This window comes from Hyposmocoma kahamanoa, unplaced genomic scaffold, assembly GCF_003589595.1.
Source record: "Hyposmocoma kahamanoa isolate Upper Pololo Valley unplaced genomic scaffold, ASM358959v1 262, whole genome shotgun sequence".
NCBI classification, from domain to species: Eukaryota; Metazoa; Arthropoda; class Insecta; order Lepidoptera; family Cosmopterigidae; genus Hyposmocoma; species Hyposmocoma kahamanoa.
In genome coordinates, this window is record NW_020653765.1 from 258,647 (window position 1) to 275,550 (window position 16,904).

The 16,904-nt window shown below is 34.0% G+C and overlaps 1 long non-coding RNA gene across 2 annotated transcripts; it reads left to right on the forward strand.

Annotated features, from left to right (window-relative positions):
- The first annotated feature begins 1,120 nt into the window (after positions 1–1,120).
- Positions 1,121–10,037, forward strand: LOC113228917. 2 transcript variants are annotated; one of them, XR_003310351.1, is made up of 3 exons: positions 1,121–1,145; positions 1,276–1,459; positions 9,944–10,037. It is a non-coding gene; the product is annotated as an uncharacterized LOC113228917 (long non-coding RNA). The 2 variants fall into 2 exon arrangements; XR_003310350.1 differs by having other exon boundaries at positions 1,127–1,459.
- The last annotated feature ends 6,867 nt before the right edge of the window (positions 10,038–16,904 follow it).

A 16,904-nucleotide genomic window follows, 5' to 3' on the forward strand; every position in this document is an offset into this window, starting at 1 on the left:
CATCACGCTATCTATATTACTATAGATAGTTACAGTAGAGCTCCTTGTAAAAGAGTTGATCCAGGGAAATGCCACCTTTTTCTGCCGCCAAGCGGTAATGTGAACATTACTGCGTCCCGGTTTTAAAGCGTAAGAGTGCTGGTGTAATTATAGGCACATGGGACTTTTCAACTTACGTCTCAGGGTGATGGGCGCAGAGGCAGTGTACCTCAGATCTTTGCGATTTACAGCTATGAGTGGTACTGCAACTGTTATGGACAGGCGTGTCGTTTACCATCAGGCGCACGACTTATTTGTCCCTTCACTTAGTATCTATCCGTTTAGGCCAAGATAATCTAAAGCGCGATGGGGAGTTCATACGTTTTCCAACGGTTGTGAACGTTCGTCAACTAGTTTAGGTTTCGTTACGAATATTTCCTTTGCTGTTAACGAGAGGTATAGACAAATGTACACAAATGAGAAATCAAAAGTAGGTACATGCCTCCATCCAGGGAGTCGAATCACTACCGTTCTCACACTAGGCTACCACCGTTCACAAATTTTATTATCTAAAATGAATTCTTGTTATTTTTGGATTATCTAAAAGATATTCAAAACACTATGTACATACATCAAGGATTTGTCGTTCGGATTTTCCTTTTTTTTTTTACTGGTTTTTATTACGTTGAGACTTATTCACAAGAAGGTAGGTACATTGATTTATAGTTCTAAATTTAATGCACAGCTAACAGGTAAAAATCTCATGCAAAAAATGTCAAAACATCTTTTTTATTATTGATACAAAGCTCGAAAAAAAAACACAAAAACAAAATTCCTTTGTCAGGCATAACTCGTACCAGCATTTCTCGACTCCTCGTGGCTACTGCTCTTACCAACTAAGCTACAAATCGAGCCAGCAGATCTTACAAATTTCTCTATGTGCTTGTTGCGAATTTTTGTATTGATTTTAAATGGCTTTTTAGCCGTTTAAAAGCTTTTTTAACTTAAATACATATTATTAAAAAACCAAATAACTTCTTTTTCACAAATAAAGGTACTCAATCTTCATATACGTCCAAATATTTACTACTTTTGTTATATACATTTTTATTTACTTATCATGTAAAAGTTCTATTTCACGTGGGCCATGTCTCTGCCACCTCGAGGTAGATTATAAAAATTGTAATATATACAGTAAGCCCGCGGGAGTATTCGATCAAGGAGACTATTGTTAGCTTCCTAAATATTATGACAATAAAGTTAAATGTTATATTTTGTATTATCAAAACATTTCAGTTATATAAATGTTGCTGAGAGACCACCGCATCTCATTCACATACGAACAGCCAGACGCGATGGCCGCGCGCCTAAATTAACAAGTGTACAGACATGGGACGTTGTCACTAATATTTTGTAAACATCCACATGTCCTGTTCGTGCTGTATAGTTATGTTTTGATAGACTAATGGACCGATTAACGGTAAGTTAATTATTGTTATCATATTTAAAATTTAACTGTTTAACGATCTATGAAACAGGGTTTTATTTTTATTTTAATGAGTTGTCTTCCTTTTACCAATAACATTATATACATAGACGCTAGTGTCAACTTTTTGGCGTTACGCTACTATTGAAACTGCTTAAATCCTTCTTATGTTTTTCGTGCCATTCATAGTGCGTATTTCCAGAGCTATTTTATATATTATAATAAATTTTGTTTCAACGTTTAACCTTCTTCAAAAAAGGATATTTTTTTATGAATTTTACGCAATTATTTTAATTAATTAATTACATTTGTGAATAAATTTCGATGAGGGTTTTTTTTATGGAAAAAAACCCTCCCTTTGACTCATTCAAATTTGAAGAAAATATTTCACTTGTAAGAGTGGCAAATTAGAGGATGACCCCTTTTTAATGAATTTCACCCACTTTCCGTTAACCGATTTGAATAAAACTAGACACATAGATGTGACAAGTAATGATAATATACAAAGCGAAAACGGATAAGCAACCTTTTTGAGGTCATTTCTTTTAATACAAAAGTTGTAATTACTTGTAGCTGTTAAAATTGTATTTTTGCTGATATTGTTGTTACAAACAACAATATCAGGAAAATAAAATAATTGAAGTATCGACAACTCAAATAGCATGCTTGCTCCCAGCAGTTAAAATTTAAAATTCCTTACAGTTATGTTAATTGCTGCGTGTATTCACTTAATGTTATTAAAGAGTTTTTATACACTGAGGTTAAAAAAAGCAAATTATGGCTAGAGGGTTTTACCCTCTCATTAGATCCTTAACAGAACGTATACAACAAATTAGTATTTTTTACGATACCAAATAACGTGACGAACAAGTCGTGCACATGACGGTAAGCGACGCGCCAATCCATAACAGTTGCAGTATCATTCAGAGTTTTAAATCACTAAGATCTGAGGGTCACTGTCACTGCCCCCCATATAAATAATATAGTAGTATAGTAGTAGTAGTAGTTATGAGATCATTTTAAATGTCATAATTTCAAAGCCTAAAAAGTCGTTAAAAACCAGATACAAACTTTCGACAATCAAGCACATAGAAGAATTCGTGAGGTCCGCTGGTTCGTTACGTTGCTTAGTTGGCATAGCGTCTGACACGGTTTGCTAAAAGACGTCGGTTCGAATCCTGCCGGATCAAAGGAATTTTTTCGATATTTGTATTAATAATTTTAAATAGATCATTTAAAATTTAGTAGAATAAACTACTTTCAAATGCTTTCTTTAGGCGCTCTGTATCCACAGACATCCGTCTGTAACAAAAACTCAAATAATATATATATTTTTGGGCTATCCTTATATATTTTTAAGAGGAAAGTAAGAGAAGTATTTTTTAAATTTTACTTCCGTATAACAACACACTGTATGTAGTGTTCGGAATATTTTTATTTAGTTGTTGGTACCGTATTTGCTAAATTCTTGTTTATGTTTGTGAAGTTACAGGTCTAATTGTTCTAATCGATGTTTTTGTATCATCTACCAGTTTTGCAACTAGTTGTTTCCTTTGTAAAAATCACCCCTATGTCGGGGGCTCCGGGGTTTGTTTCTCACTAAATGCACTGGCTTTTTTCGAATCTTGAGATGTTTAGTTTAAACTTGCTTTAACGGTGAAGAAAAGCTTCCAGATGGAACACACTCATTGGGAAGAATCATATAACTTCGAAGACGTGTGAAGTCCTGGATGGTGGGCTATGGCGTAAAACTTTCTAGTTAAAAAGCCAGACCAGCCAGCTCACAACGACTCCATCCCAACTCCTCTCGATCCTAATTGGATATGCTAACGGAATACCTAGCAAAACAATCTCAACTGGACATAGTTTCAAGAATGCTAAGAATAAAGCACCAGTAAGAGCTCCTTGTGAAAGAGTTCGTCTAGGGATGTACCTATTTCTGCCGCCAAGTCATAATGTGCTTGCGAAATAACAGGCATATGGAACTTTCCAATTTGTCTCAGGACGAAATGGTCAAGTGTAAGTGCCTTCAGTTCTTTGCGATTTTAAGCTCTGAGCAGCACTGCAACTGTTATGGACATGCGTGAAAAAAAAAGAGACTACGTGAACCGTACTGCAAAAGTAATACGTACAATCACTGCAGAATTCCTCAAACAGACGAATATTTAATCTATCCATTATATGTAGGTTCATAATTATATGTATATAAAAATATGTTTTCGTGACATATTGAAGCGTGGTCATTATAGTATTATTTAAATTATCGTAGATGTTTTTCTTTATAACAGTACTCTTTACCCATCAATGTTCAGTAAGGACTTTTTGTGGATATTTGTCTCCAGTTGGGAAATGTAGTAGGCATTAAGACTTTGTAAGCGGACCTTCATGGTCCTTATCTGACGCGAGGGTTTTAGGACATAGTCCACCACACCAGGACTCGTCTTGGCACATTTATGCGATTTTTCTCCGACTTGCGTAATAGCATAGATTTAGTATCAGTAGAGCTGCTTGTGACAATGGAACCTTCATTTTAGGTCTATTTAAAAAGTTACTTAAATCTGCCATCCAAGTGACAAAATAATGTTTAGAGATCTCATAAAAAAACCATAGCCCAGTTTCAGAATATTAAAATTGTTTGATGATATTTCAGTTATGCATCGTTAGTCCAATAAGTCGAACACGTTAACTAATTTTAAGTGTTTTTAAAAAGAATTTTGTGCTCTATTTTTTGCTATTTAAAATGGTTATTTGACAATTTGTTACTTTTGCCGCGTTTTAGTTAGTGGACGGCAGAAATATGTACCTTTAAGAGTTTCCACACGCAAACAACGTAATTATACGAATATAGATATATCTACACATTAAATTGTTCTTTACACACTAAGCTGAAATTAAAAAGTTAAAATTTTGGTATTTCTGTAGTAAGTGTTCTATTTAGTGATTACGATACCTTAGTAATATTAAGAATCATTAGCAGAAGAGTTCGTTCATTGCCGTTGTACCTATTTCTGCAACCAAGCAGTAATTAAGCATTACCTGCGTTCTGGTATTGAATGGGAAGGGTACTGGTGAAACTAAAGACACATGGTTCTTGTCAACTTTATATCGAAGTCTTAGATTTTTCGTATTTGTAACACATTGCATATAAAACTATTTATATGTATATATATATTATCCTTACTTTCCGTTCAGGCGTACTAAACACTTTTCGTCGTATTTTATTATGCGCACAGCCCAGGAATAGAATTCCTTGCCTGCAACTGTGTTTTCGAGTACATACATCTCCCCGAGTATCTTTAAGGTAGGCATCTTTTGGGCGAGATCGTTACATCGTAAATCCTATTTTTGCTTCAGGGCTAGGTAGTGGTCAAGAGATTGTACTTTACTTTAAAAAAACATAGTATCACTACCATCCAGTGAGGCAATGCTGCCAGTATACAGGTAGCCGTGTCCTTGAGGTCTAAATCGTTGGAATTGTCAGCTTTATATCTCAGGACGACAGGCATAGCGACAGTGCCCCTCAGATCTTTTGAAACTCTGAATGGCATCTGTAGGGCTAGCACTTTAAGGCGCGATTTGAGCGAAAGCGACTTAAAGCGCGAGATTCTTGCATAGAAATCAAGCGCTATAAGTCGCTCTCGCGCAAGTCGCGCCCTACTGTGCTAACCCTACTGTTGTATTGGCATGTCGCTAAACACTACGCGCACGACTTATTTGTCCAGTCACATGATATCATAAAAAAGCGGGTTCTACATCATAATTCATCACGTTTTCCTTAAGGCAAGATGGGGTCATTGATGTGTTGCGCAGTGTATGCGGGTTTATAATTTATGTATACATACGCAAATTTATTATTTTTTCTTTTTTTTGACCAGATGAGCAAATTCAATTGCAGTTCCACTTAGAGCTTTAAATCGCAAAGCTCTGAGGGGTACAGCTACTGCGCCCGTCACCGTTACAGACGTAAGTTGATAAGTCCCATGTGCCCGTAATTTCACTAGCACTCTCACCCTTCACAATCGAAACGCAATGCTCATATTACCACTTGACAGCAGAAATATGTAAGGTGGAAGTACTTCCCTGGACGAACTGTGTTACAAGGAGCTCTATTGATATTAAAAATTTATGTATAAAAACGAATCACTCTTTATAGCAATCGTTTCTACTCCTATGCCCATTATATTATACTCCTATACACATTGATATCACAGTGCGGAACTAACTGGAATTTCCAATCGCTTGTTATAACATTTCAATACATTTTCTTGACAAATAGCTTCAGTGTTTTTCCTTTAATAGAATGGAAGCACGTGTCATACTTATTTTTTTTATTATTATAACTTTTTTATAAAAAAAAGATCTCAAAAGTTTGCCGTTTAAATCCAATAAAACCGGATTCATGGTGATGAATCCGGTTTCATCCACCTAGGACGTGGAATATTTTCTTCAAATTTGATTGGAACCACTAATGAGGTATTCCCTTTCCAATAAAACGGAATGTCGGAGTAATTGCGTAATATATAGGTACACAAAAAAATACAGTCGAAATGAGAATCTCGTACTTTTTTTGAAATCGATAAAAAAGTAAACAATACTTAAAACAAGATAAAAATCATATTGTTTTGTTCATTATTATTATTCATTGCATAAATAAATAAATACACTTAATTCGCATTATTATGAGCTAGGATTCTGAAATTAATACAATGTTTATTATAATCAAAAAATAAATTTTACCAATGGCAAATAATAAAGTTGTAAAAAACCGGTTATCATGTTTTGTAAGACCCTAAATTTATATTAGGTAAAGATATACTATACAAATACATTAACTAACAGGCAAAGGAAGTACAAATAGTGTCTATATTGATTTAGAATTATAACGACGTTTCTGTTTGTAATTACAATAACAAAACCGTTTTTTTCTATATGTTACCTAATTACCCATTTACTTAAAAATTAAACTCGTATAATAAGTAACAAAAAAGGTATTTTTCATTATTTGGTTAAAATCACCATGTACACGTTTAACCGAATTTATTATACTTAATATTATATTATTCAGAAAAGGACTTTATGTTGCACTGAATATTGTTATGATAAAACATAATATTCGTTTCGAAAATAAAATCATATTTTTTCGGCTCTTAATCGTGTACCTTTTTTTTAGAATAAACCAACGTCTCGAGCCCTTTACAGGTCCCATGAATCAGCCGTGACCATTTGAAAAAACAAATTACGATTTAGTTAACAATAAAATGTTTCATTTCCAATGTAACAATCGCGAAAGCCTAAGAACGATATTCGCAGTAAAAAGTATCATAATCATAATCATATCATTTCGATACCTCCAATGAACACCACGCCAACTTATTTTTTGGACCTGCTCTGTTTTTTTTTTACAAAATTAATCATATTGCTTTTTTTTCGAATTTAGTTTTTTGTTTCTTTATTTTGCATTACGAAATTCGTGGAGCAGAATATTAGTCAATAAATATGGCTGTTTACAAAAATAAAATAAGACGACCAAAAAATAAAGTTGGCTTAGTGTTCATTGGACGTATCGATTTGTTGCTTTTGTGGTACAAAAGGTCTTAGCTATTATTACATTCCAACATAAACCCCGTAAGGGCTCTGCAATTAACTTACTTCACTATACTAATATTAATACATAGATTCATGTCAACTTAACTTACTATACAATACACATAATATCTTGTACTTTTACTATCGAAATACTCCTTTAAGTTATAGAAACAGTTCGAAAGTATTCCTTCTAAATAACATTCTTTTTCCTTGTAAGATTGTGAAGCACTGGTATCATTTCTCGTATTTGCTGTAAATGTGTAGACAAATCTTTAGGCTTTTTAGAAGATCACTGCCACAGATCTGAGGGGCATTGCCACTACGACTGTCACTCTGAGACATAAGTTGAAAACTCCAATGTGCCTCTAATTTCACAAGCACATTACTACTTGGCGGCAGAAATAGGTGAGGTGGCAGTACTGGACCAACTCTTTCACGAGGAGCTCTACTGCTGCTTTACTCTTTGCGTTTTGTTAAGTATTCCTTTTGCGTATTCAATTAGGATCGAGAAGAGTTGGGATGGACTCGTTGTGAGCTGGCTGGTCTGCTTTTTTAACTAGAGGATTTTACGCCATAGCCCATAGAGGACTCATCCAGGACTTCACACGTCTTCGAAGTTATATGATTCTTCCCAATGTGTATGTTCCATCAGAAAGTTTTACTTCACAGCTAAAGCAAGCATAAACTAAACATCTCATAATTCGAAAAAAGCCAGTGCATGCCCTTCAGTGAGAAAGAAAAACCCGTTTTAGTGAATGTCTATGTAGCAATTTAATATTTTATGTTTACCATAATAATCGATGCGAATTGCAATCTTAAAGTTAGAACGATAGATATGTTATCTATCTTTTTGAACATGTCACGCTATGTCACCGGCATTTATAAAAACTAGTAGCTATAGGGCGCGTTCCCATTTAAGTTTAGGTCATTTTTTTTACTGATATTTTTTGTTCATTTCACAACAAGAATTAAGTCTCTTTAATTTTCGCCAGGTTAGCAAGATGTTATGACTTTATCATAATTAAGTCGTTTTAATTATAAAAAAAGTCCTCTAAGATATTTGATGATGAACTGCCAATCCGTCATTTTTCCACCAACCGTGGTGGCGTGTTGTCGTTTAATTCAACACTAAATGCGGCGTTTATATACCGACGCGGGAGTGGAATTTCAAACATAATTAAAAAGACCTATATAGAGAATCTGTGCTATTCGAGTCTGAATGAGTCAGTTCCAAATCAACAACCTAATGAACAATGATTTTTAAAGTCGTTTTACGATATATTAAACTTAATTTTATAATTAGGTCACAGTCATTCTAAAGATGCGACCTAATTCATCAGGAATTTGGTATAAAAAAATTGTGGCGTATCTGGCAAATAAAGGCGCCAAATCGTATTGTCGCTCGATTATAGTAACCAATGAAAAGCTCGGTATCTTACTCACACTATAATTTAGCACGTTATAATACAGCTGTGTGACTGATAAATAGATATGGGAAAAACTGCTTACTTTTTTAAACGCTAAAACGTTGTACTTTAAAAAAAAGTTTTTTTAAACGCTTTTTAGTTTACAAAAGCTTGAAGCTTACAAAATTATTTAGAAAAAAATTTAAGCGCGTAGACTTTATGTTAAAAGCTTGCAAAGTTGTGTTGATAGCGATAAACAAGAGTAGACCACTAAAGGTTTTAAGATAAGTAAGTTTATTTGTAAAACACGAGTTTTATTGTTATCTAAAAAAATATTATTCACATTGATGAATTTATTTCTTTAGGAAACATAGATGGCAGGACTTAAAATATAAGCACGTTGTTAACGCTTACGCTTAAACTGAAAAGCGTGCTTATGTGCTTATTATAAAAAGCAAACTTTTTAAAGTACTTTTCGTTTAAACGCCCACCTCTACTGATACATCAAATGAACTATTCCGAATCGGCCATTGTCCTTGAGAAGCACCGATTTGTCACTTATGTACCATATGTGATTTCACAAAAATTCACACTCTCATAGCCCCGCTCTAGGGAAACCCTGTGTCGTGGGTGCCATGGACACACACATAGACAACCACAAATTACACTCAAACACACGAGAGTAATAAATGTAGGCCATACAAATATTTCTCCCGGCATGGTAACCGTTCGGCCACAGAGGCAGTTAATTGAATGATATCATTATCTGTATTAAGTAATTGAGTATGTACTAGATAGGAGCATTTTTGATATCTCCTTCTATTGTACACATTCTTGATTTAATCGTTCGGCCATTTTAATTTTAAAGTGCAATAAAGAGTATTTTACATTTCTCTTTTCGCCTTCTCTACTGTATTGACGCAATTTACTTAAATACTGCGTTCTGGTTCTGTACCTACTTATATAAAAATTTATACGTTACGATGACTGTCAAGGTGTTTGTTAGTGATAAGTATATTCATAAGTATATTTTGGTTTACGACAACATATGTAAAGCACTGATAATACAAATAGAAAAACTTTTTAAATATATTTTTCGACAAAAAACAAAAAAGAAACGGAAAGAATAGGGCTAGCACGATAAGGCGATATTATAATTAAAGCACGATAATACAATTTAAAGTTCTGAATACTACTGCCATGGACAGGCGTGTCGCACGGACAAGTGTCCATCCAGTCGCCACTTGGTGTCAAAAAAATTGTTCTATTATATTTTAATAACATTATTCGTTCTTACATTGACGAAATTAAGTACCTAATCATCTCGCAACCTTAAAGAAATACGCCTATTCCCTATTCGTAATACAAAACATCACTGTTCTAAATACCTAGTTTATTAATCACAACCACATTGCAGAAAGGGAGCTTGATTGCATGTTCAAAATCTAAATTAGGTCACTGAATCAACTTCTTTGTCTCTTTCCAGATAGTTCTCGTGCTGTGCGTTATAATTTTAGCGTCTGACGTCACAGGCCACGTTTTACCACGGCGGACAAACGCTACGAAAGAAACAGAAAATGCGGAAGATCATACCACCAAAGTCCAATCATTTAAGAGACAAGTATCGGAAGACTACAGGAAATACAGCTATTTGATAACAACGTACTTATAACAAACATGATATTATATGTACAAAGAGTAACATGTGTTTGATCTTCAAATTGTATACATTCAATTTGTTTACATGGTGCAATATTGTGGAGACACTGTAAAATTCAATATATAAATGTATTGATCGACTCGAGTCGTGTCTTGATGCATGAATGTGATGTCATTGACAATATTGAATCTTGTATATAATAAATATTAGAGTCAATTTCATCTAATTCAACGGATGACTTTTAAGACAAAAGCTAAATTAAAGTTGTAGTAAATTTTTGTAGGAATAAATTTATTTTTATACAATGTTGTATTATTTGTAAAATGGAACTCTCAGCATATTATAATGGTCAAATCCCTACTCTAATTGGGAAAGAGCTGATGATCTATAAATAGCTGAGCAGATATTGCTTACCGTCCGGATTATTTAATAAAAATTAAATTAAATTATTTAACCTTCAAATAAAAATAAGAACCGTTTTTAGGTGGGTGTGTAATGTGTCATATAAATGTTATTATAACGTTCAATTGGCATAATTTTACTTCCTATAGACTCATTTATAATGTAGTACTTCATTTCATATAACCAACGTTTATTATAAACTTACCTTCTATAATTTTATTTTTTATAATGATCACTTACACTAACAATCATTTTTAATAACGATCGTAAGTTATAAACCTCAGTTAACATAACGTCATTTTCTCTAAATTTCATTTCATCTAGAAATAGGCTTATTTGGGAAAAAGATATCTCTATAATTAATATCAGGTTTATTAATTCATTTGGACTGAAAACATGTTCAGAAACGCAAACATATTCGTTTTTGGTACTCGAAATCTCTCATAGATTTCTCATAGATGGCGCTACGACTAAAAAGTCGTTGAAAAACCAAATACAAAGACACGACGCAAGCACATAGAAAAATTCGTGGGGTCCGTTGGTTCGTTCCGTGGCTTAGTTGGTACAGCATCTGACACGGTATGCAAGAAGACGTCGGTTCGAATCCGACCGGATCGAAGGAATATTTTCTGAGTGTTCGATCTTTGTATTAATAATTATAACAAACTAGTGTAATTTCACAAAAAAAAAAGAATTTAATATCAATTCAATAAAAATTTAATTAATAAAACGTTAATGTTATATCAAACAAGAATTATATGAAGTTTATAAGAAGTGAAATTGGTCCAAATAAAAATTATATTAAATAAACGGTATTTGTTTAATTTATTTAATTTTCGTATAAGTGAGGTGCACCCTTTTTAGATACACAAACAGAACCCCAAATAATGAAGGCTTCAAACTTCTGCCCTCTTTTTGCGTTGGAGGAGGTTAAACAGTTAGTTATTTAATACTTTGAAGTTGTGTGTTTAAAAAATTCATAATTTACAGGTGGGATGTTTATTTTAATTTTATCGTTGAATATAAAGAACTGTTATGTACCGATTTCTTTTGCGTTTACATATTTAAAATACCTTTAAAGTAATCGAAGTAGGTATCCAAAAAGAATTGCCTGTTTTATATTAGAACGATTCCAGAGCTCTTGATAGAGTCCAAAAATTTGCGACAATATTAATTATGCTTGGCACCATAGATAGACAAAATAGTAAGTACTGTAAATATCGCACTGACTTTTACACTTGAAACCATAGCCATTTAGCATAGAGTTCAATTTAATATTACGCTTGAAAGAAGATGTGCCGTTGTCCGTACATATATAATTTTTTTTTAAATACAAAAAAATGTTCGTAATGTTATATAAATGTTATATAACACGTATCTTAAAAAGAGAAAATTCAGGAGATGGCAAAACTTTACATTTATTTTAAATTCCTTATCAAGGGTGTTAATTTGGATGCGTTACTTTAAGAATAGGTAAAATCCAGTGTGTGAATATGAAGGAAATATGATGTCAAATCAGCCTGCAAAATTTGTATATACAATGCATTTCAGATACTTTTTGCTTTAAGATACGAGTTTGAGAAAGTAAGGCTCCACATGAGCAGCAATTGAAAAACATGTAAATTCATAAGAAGCTATCTCATATTCAAACAAGATAACTGATGATTGTGCAGAAACAATGGGAGAAGAAATTATAGATTACGATCCTGCAAGTCCAGATACAATAACATTAGAAGATAACAAAGGATTCCGATACTTTATCAAAACAATGACTAAAGTTATAAGAACGTGTTATTTCTACGATCGATATGAAAGAGCAAACTTTAGGTAATTTACCACAGCTTACTGAACTTTATGTCAGAGGTATTGAGGGCTATATTCAGAAATCATTTCGCCATTTTTTTTTTGGAGATAGTATCTATAATTAGTATCTATAGCGTATCAATCCCGCCTAGTGCGCCCGAAGCATAAACTTCCTACCCGATATCGCGACGAGCACCCATCCTCGAGTGAGCATTTCCGAATGCAATTGGCGCTTCTCGCCATCGACCCTGTTTTGCCAAAATATAACTTTTTCATGGCCAAATATGGTAATAACGAAACGACTTGCGGTAACTTTCGTCTTATGCGTGATTACCGACCCGCACCCCACACGCTCTAGTTAGTATTCGAGAGTCCGCGTTTAACACCGGTTCCAGTTAGAAGTAGTTTTCATGCGCGTCTTTTCTGCTGTAATGTTGTATTAGATCCTGTGTTAAGTATTTAGCTCTGTGCCCCGTTTTTATACATAATAAATACCTACACATAGTGCTTTACAGACTGACTTCTTTATTTAGCTTGGTCGTATATCTGTATTTTGTTACAAACTTATTTTCTCAAAGCTCTGAGTTAATTATTAACTTGCCTACTTCGCTGGCTTAGCGACCCGAAGTGGATTTTCGCCTCTGACATCAAACTACGCCGTTGCTGGACTGTTTTAGGTGCAAATTGCCAGCTGTATGGTCATAAAGAAACGATTGATTCCTATTCCTCTGCAATAAAAACCAAGCGCGTAATGTCGTCACCTTTTTAAACTCTTATCTGTCAACGTATTTCTATTTTTAGTTTTAGTTTCACATGATTTCAGCAGTTTCACTTTTTGTTACAAAGTTACTTAATGTTTAATATATATTCTTTTTGTAAATTCCTTTTACTCTGCTATAATTTACTGTGCATGTAGTGTCAGTCTCTAATAGATTGTGCACTTAAGTTTAAGATTTGCATGACTGACATGAGTGAGCAAATAAATAAAAATTTAGTTTCAGTCTTCTATAAATTCCGACCATTCGAGCACATTCAACTCCTGTTCAAGGTCTTTTGGACTTCATCCTTCCAGAGATGTCTCGGAAGGTCCGTAGGGTGCACTGATCCAGAGTTCGATCACACTTTAAAAAATATGATATAGAGTAACGGGTCTGGTGGTCTCCATAGCTCGACGTCTATATATTTTTTTATTTTTTATTTATGACACAATGTACAGACATCAGATACAGAAAGTGAGGAAAATAAAAACACTTAAAAATTAATACAACAGGCATATCTGTGCTCAATTATTACTGGGTTTTTTTGTTTTTAATTACGTCTGGGTGCTTATTATGAGATCCACGGAACAAAAAAACAACATAAGGGCCTTAAACCTCGATTACTATCGGAACCGCGGCTGTGTCGCCAAACTCACACAATCATATGCAATAAATGTTAAACACTGTGAAATCTTGCAATGATTGGTCGCAGTTTCTAATTGAAAAACATAACAATTTCTGGACTGAGCTGGCGCAAAGAATAAAAGTAATAAGTACCAGAATCTCGGCTCCGACTACCTATTTACAGCCTTTGGAGTCGAAACCCTTGGCTCGTAGCGTCCCAGTGCCCTTCATCTGTTCTAAAAATTATACAAAAAATTAATAGACTGTCTGGGAAACCCAAGGTCTAGCAGCTACCTTGCTTAATGCATTAGCATAGCAATACGAAGGGGGAACACTGCCAGCATCTTGTGCACCTTGTCCAACTTAATTCATATAATTTAAAAATCATAGTTTTACTTTCTAGTATTTAAGTTTTCGTTGTCTTTTTTACCTTACCTGTATATTATCAAAATAAAAAATAATGAATTATAAAAAATAAGTAACTTTTGAATTATGAAATGTTGGCACAAGTACTGATACAAGGTGCCTTAAAGTGAGGTTTTAAAGGTGGATGTTTCTTGTACTAATTGTATGTACGTATATCGAGTACGTAAGTACTGGAAAAGTATAGGTAACTCAAAAGCGACTGACATATATGTGCGAGTTCTTTGTGATTGAAGTTGGTACTTTAACGTGTCGCAACAAATTAGCGTAGATCCTTTAACTTGGCAATGTTTACTACCTACTCAAGTTTTTATCATACCTAAAAAAACTGAAGTATAGATAATAGATAGATAGCAATTATAAGAAACAATATATTTTTGTTTAACTTTTTGCTTCTTATACAGGGTCATTGGCACGAGTGAAGAACGGTGCAAAATCCAAAGTACCAAAATTGATATGCCTTGACTGTGCATTTGTTTTATTTTTTATTTTTAAATTTATTAAGACTTTCGCAAAGCCATCGGCCTAAACATGAAGTTTATGTTTCTGTAAATATGGCCGCCACAAACAGGATAGGCAATTTGAGGCGGCGTGCTTGGATTGACTCGGGATTCCTTAAAACGGGCCGCTACGGGTATTCTAGTTCGAGATTCGTATAATTTCGCGTTTTAATCTGCGATTAAGGCACAATAGCAATATCCTATTCCACTTTAAACTAGATTTCACAAAATAATTGAAAGTCAAAATAAAAACGAAACTTTTCCCTCCAAAAGGTCCAGAGCGAATCGCATTTGTTTTATTATTATTATTTTTTTTTTGGTACTGTTTTTTCAATTGGAAAAGGCAAAGGCACTAATGCGCCATACAGCCAAGACTGAGAGTAATCTCTTTCTTTATAAATTTATTCTTAATTTGCTTTCATGGCCAGTAAGTAATTAAGAGAGTTAATTTGCCTAAAATATGAACGTTTCCTTGGTATGAGCATACCCATTTCGTCATCAATGCGTATAAAATTTATTTTTTACTGTGTATTTTCTAAAGATATAATCTCAGTACAGAGTACTAAAAACTGACCTCAAAAGTCATTCATCCTTTAGTTTGAAACACTTTGAGGTGGAATTTCTTCTTCAAATTTAAATGGGACTACTTCTAAGCTACCCTCTTTCCAACAAAAAAGAATCATCGATGTCGATTTACAAATGCCGAAGTTATCGCGTTACATACATACAAAAAAAAACATAGTTTGAAGTCGGCTAAAAATATAGGTATTTAAATACGTAAGTGTCTAAAATCAAACGCAACTACAATATTATTAATTGAGACAATAATTTGTAGCAAATACTTAATAGGAAATAATAATTTGTCGAAAGTGTACTCAAATTTCAATAAATAATACGCAAATAAATAGAATCAATTCCGAGAGTTCCCGGGGTTTGTAGACGAGAATGTCCACATTATTCTTTAGTTCAGCTAAAGTAACTCACTCACAAACACACAAAATCTGGACGATATTCAGTGATCGATTTTCATAGTAAATCGTTTGACAAAACTACTCAAACGTAATTTTTACATACGTAAAGTCAATTATACTTACAAAAATGCACTGATTAGTTTACCTACTTTCAAGTACGTATTTCTGATACACAAATTATTTTATTACTTACAGATCTCTCACCAGTTAAAGCAATGGGCGTAAAAATCTAGTGTTACCGAATATTATTTTACACTACAAGAAGTTACGTGTTATGTGATTTTACACATAGATGTGTTAATATGTAAACCACGATGTCACAATGACAAGACATGGACGTTTTACTATTTATAATAAATTACATCTATATATCGTATGGAATGAGTGAGAAATTGTTTTATTTACAGGTATTTCCTACGACACCTCGCATGACGCTAGACGAAAATTAATAAATAATAATAAGGTTTTAAAAGTTGAAGGTTTAAAAAAGATTTAAAACTTGTGTAAAATCAGGAATTTGTTGTAATATAATATGAGTTAATAAAACTCACGGAAATTGCATCTATTTAGACTAGGGTTTCTTAACCTGTGGTCCATGGACGAGGGGTGTAATGAACGCGAGGGGTCCATGGCCAGCCTACCTAACATAATGTATTAATATTAAAATTGGTATACAATATGTTATGCCCGTCTCTGAAGTTGCAAAACCACTGAGGCAGACGAACCGGTGTGACGAGGACGGCTTCACAAAGGTGGGGACGAGGAAGAGGAAGCCCACCAGCCGCAATCTGTGTGGCACAGCACCGACAGGATCGAACTTTTTGCTGCGTCCGGCTATACAGACGACGCTGCTGTACCTGTTGCGACTACTTTACTTCACAAAGTCTGAGGAGATAGTGGAGTACATCTAGTTAAAAGCCAAATACACCTGGGTGTCGATCGGTTGGAGTCCTGCCACAATGTGAACTTTAATTCGTTTGTGTTGAGAGTGCCCACTGAACAGCTGTTGAACTTTATGATGCAAGAGTTTTGGTCAAAGGATATTATGCATCGGCGATTCCGCGGCCGGTTATCTGATACCATATTGCGCCATACGACGCCGACAAGTGCAATTCGTTCGATTTATTATAATTAGATATTTAGTTTATTATATTGTTATATTATTATTGTATGTATGTTAGTCCTTAAGGTATATTTTATATAAGGCATGTGGCTTGAATTAAATTAATTAATAAATAAAATTAAATAAATAGGTAATGTGCTGTGCGTGTGACCTTTTTGAACTTTGGCACTCTTTGACGGCCAT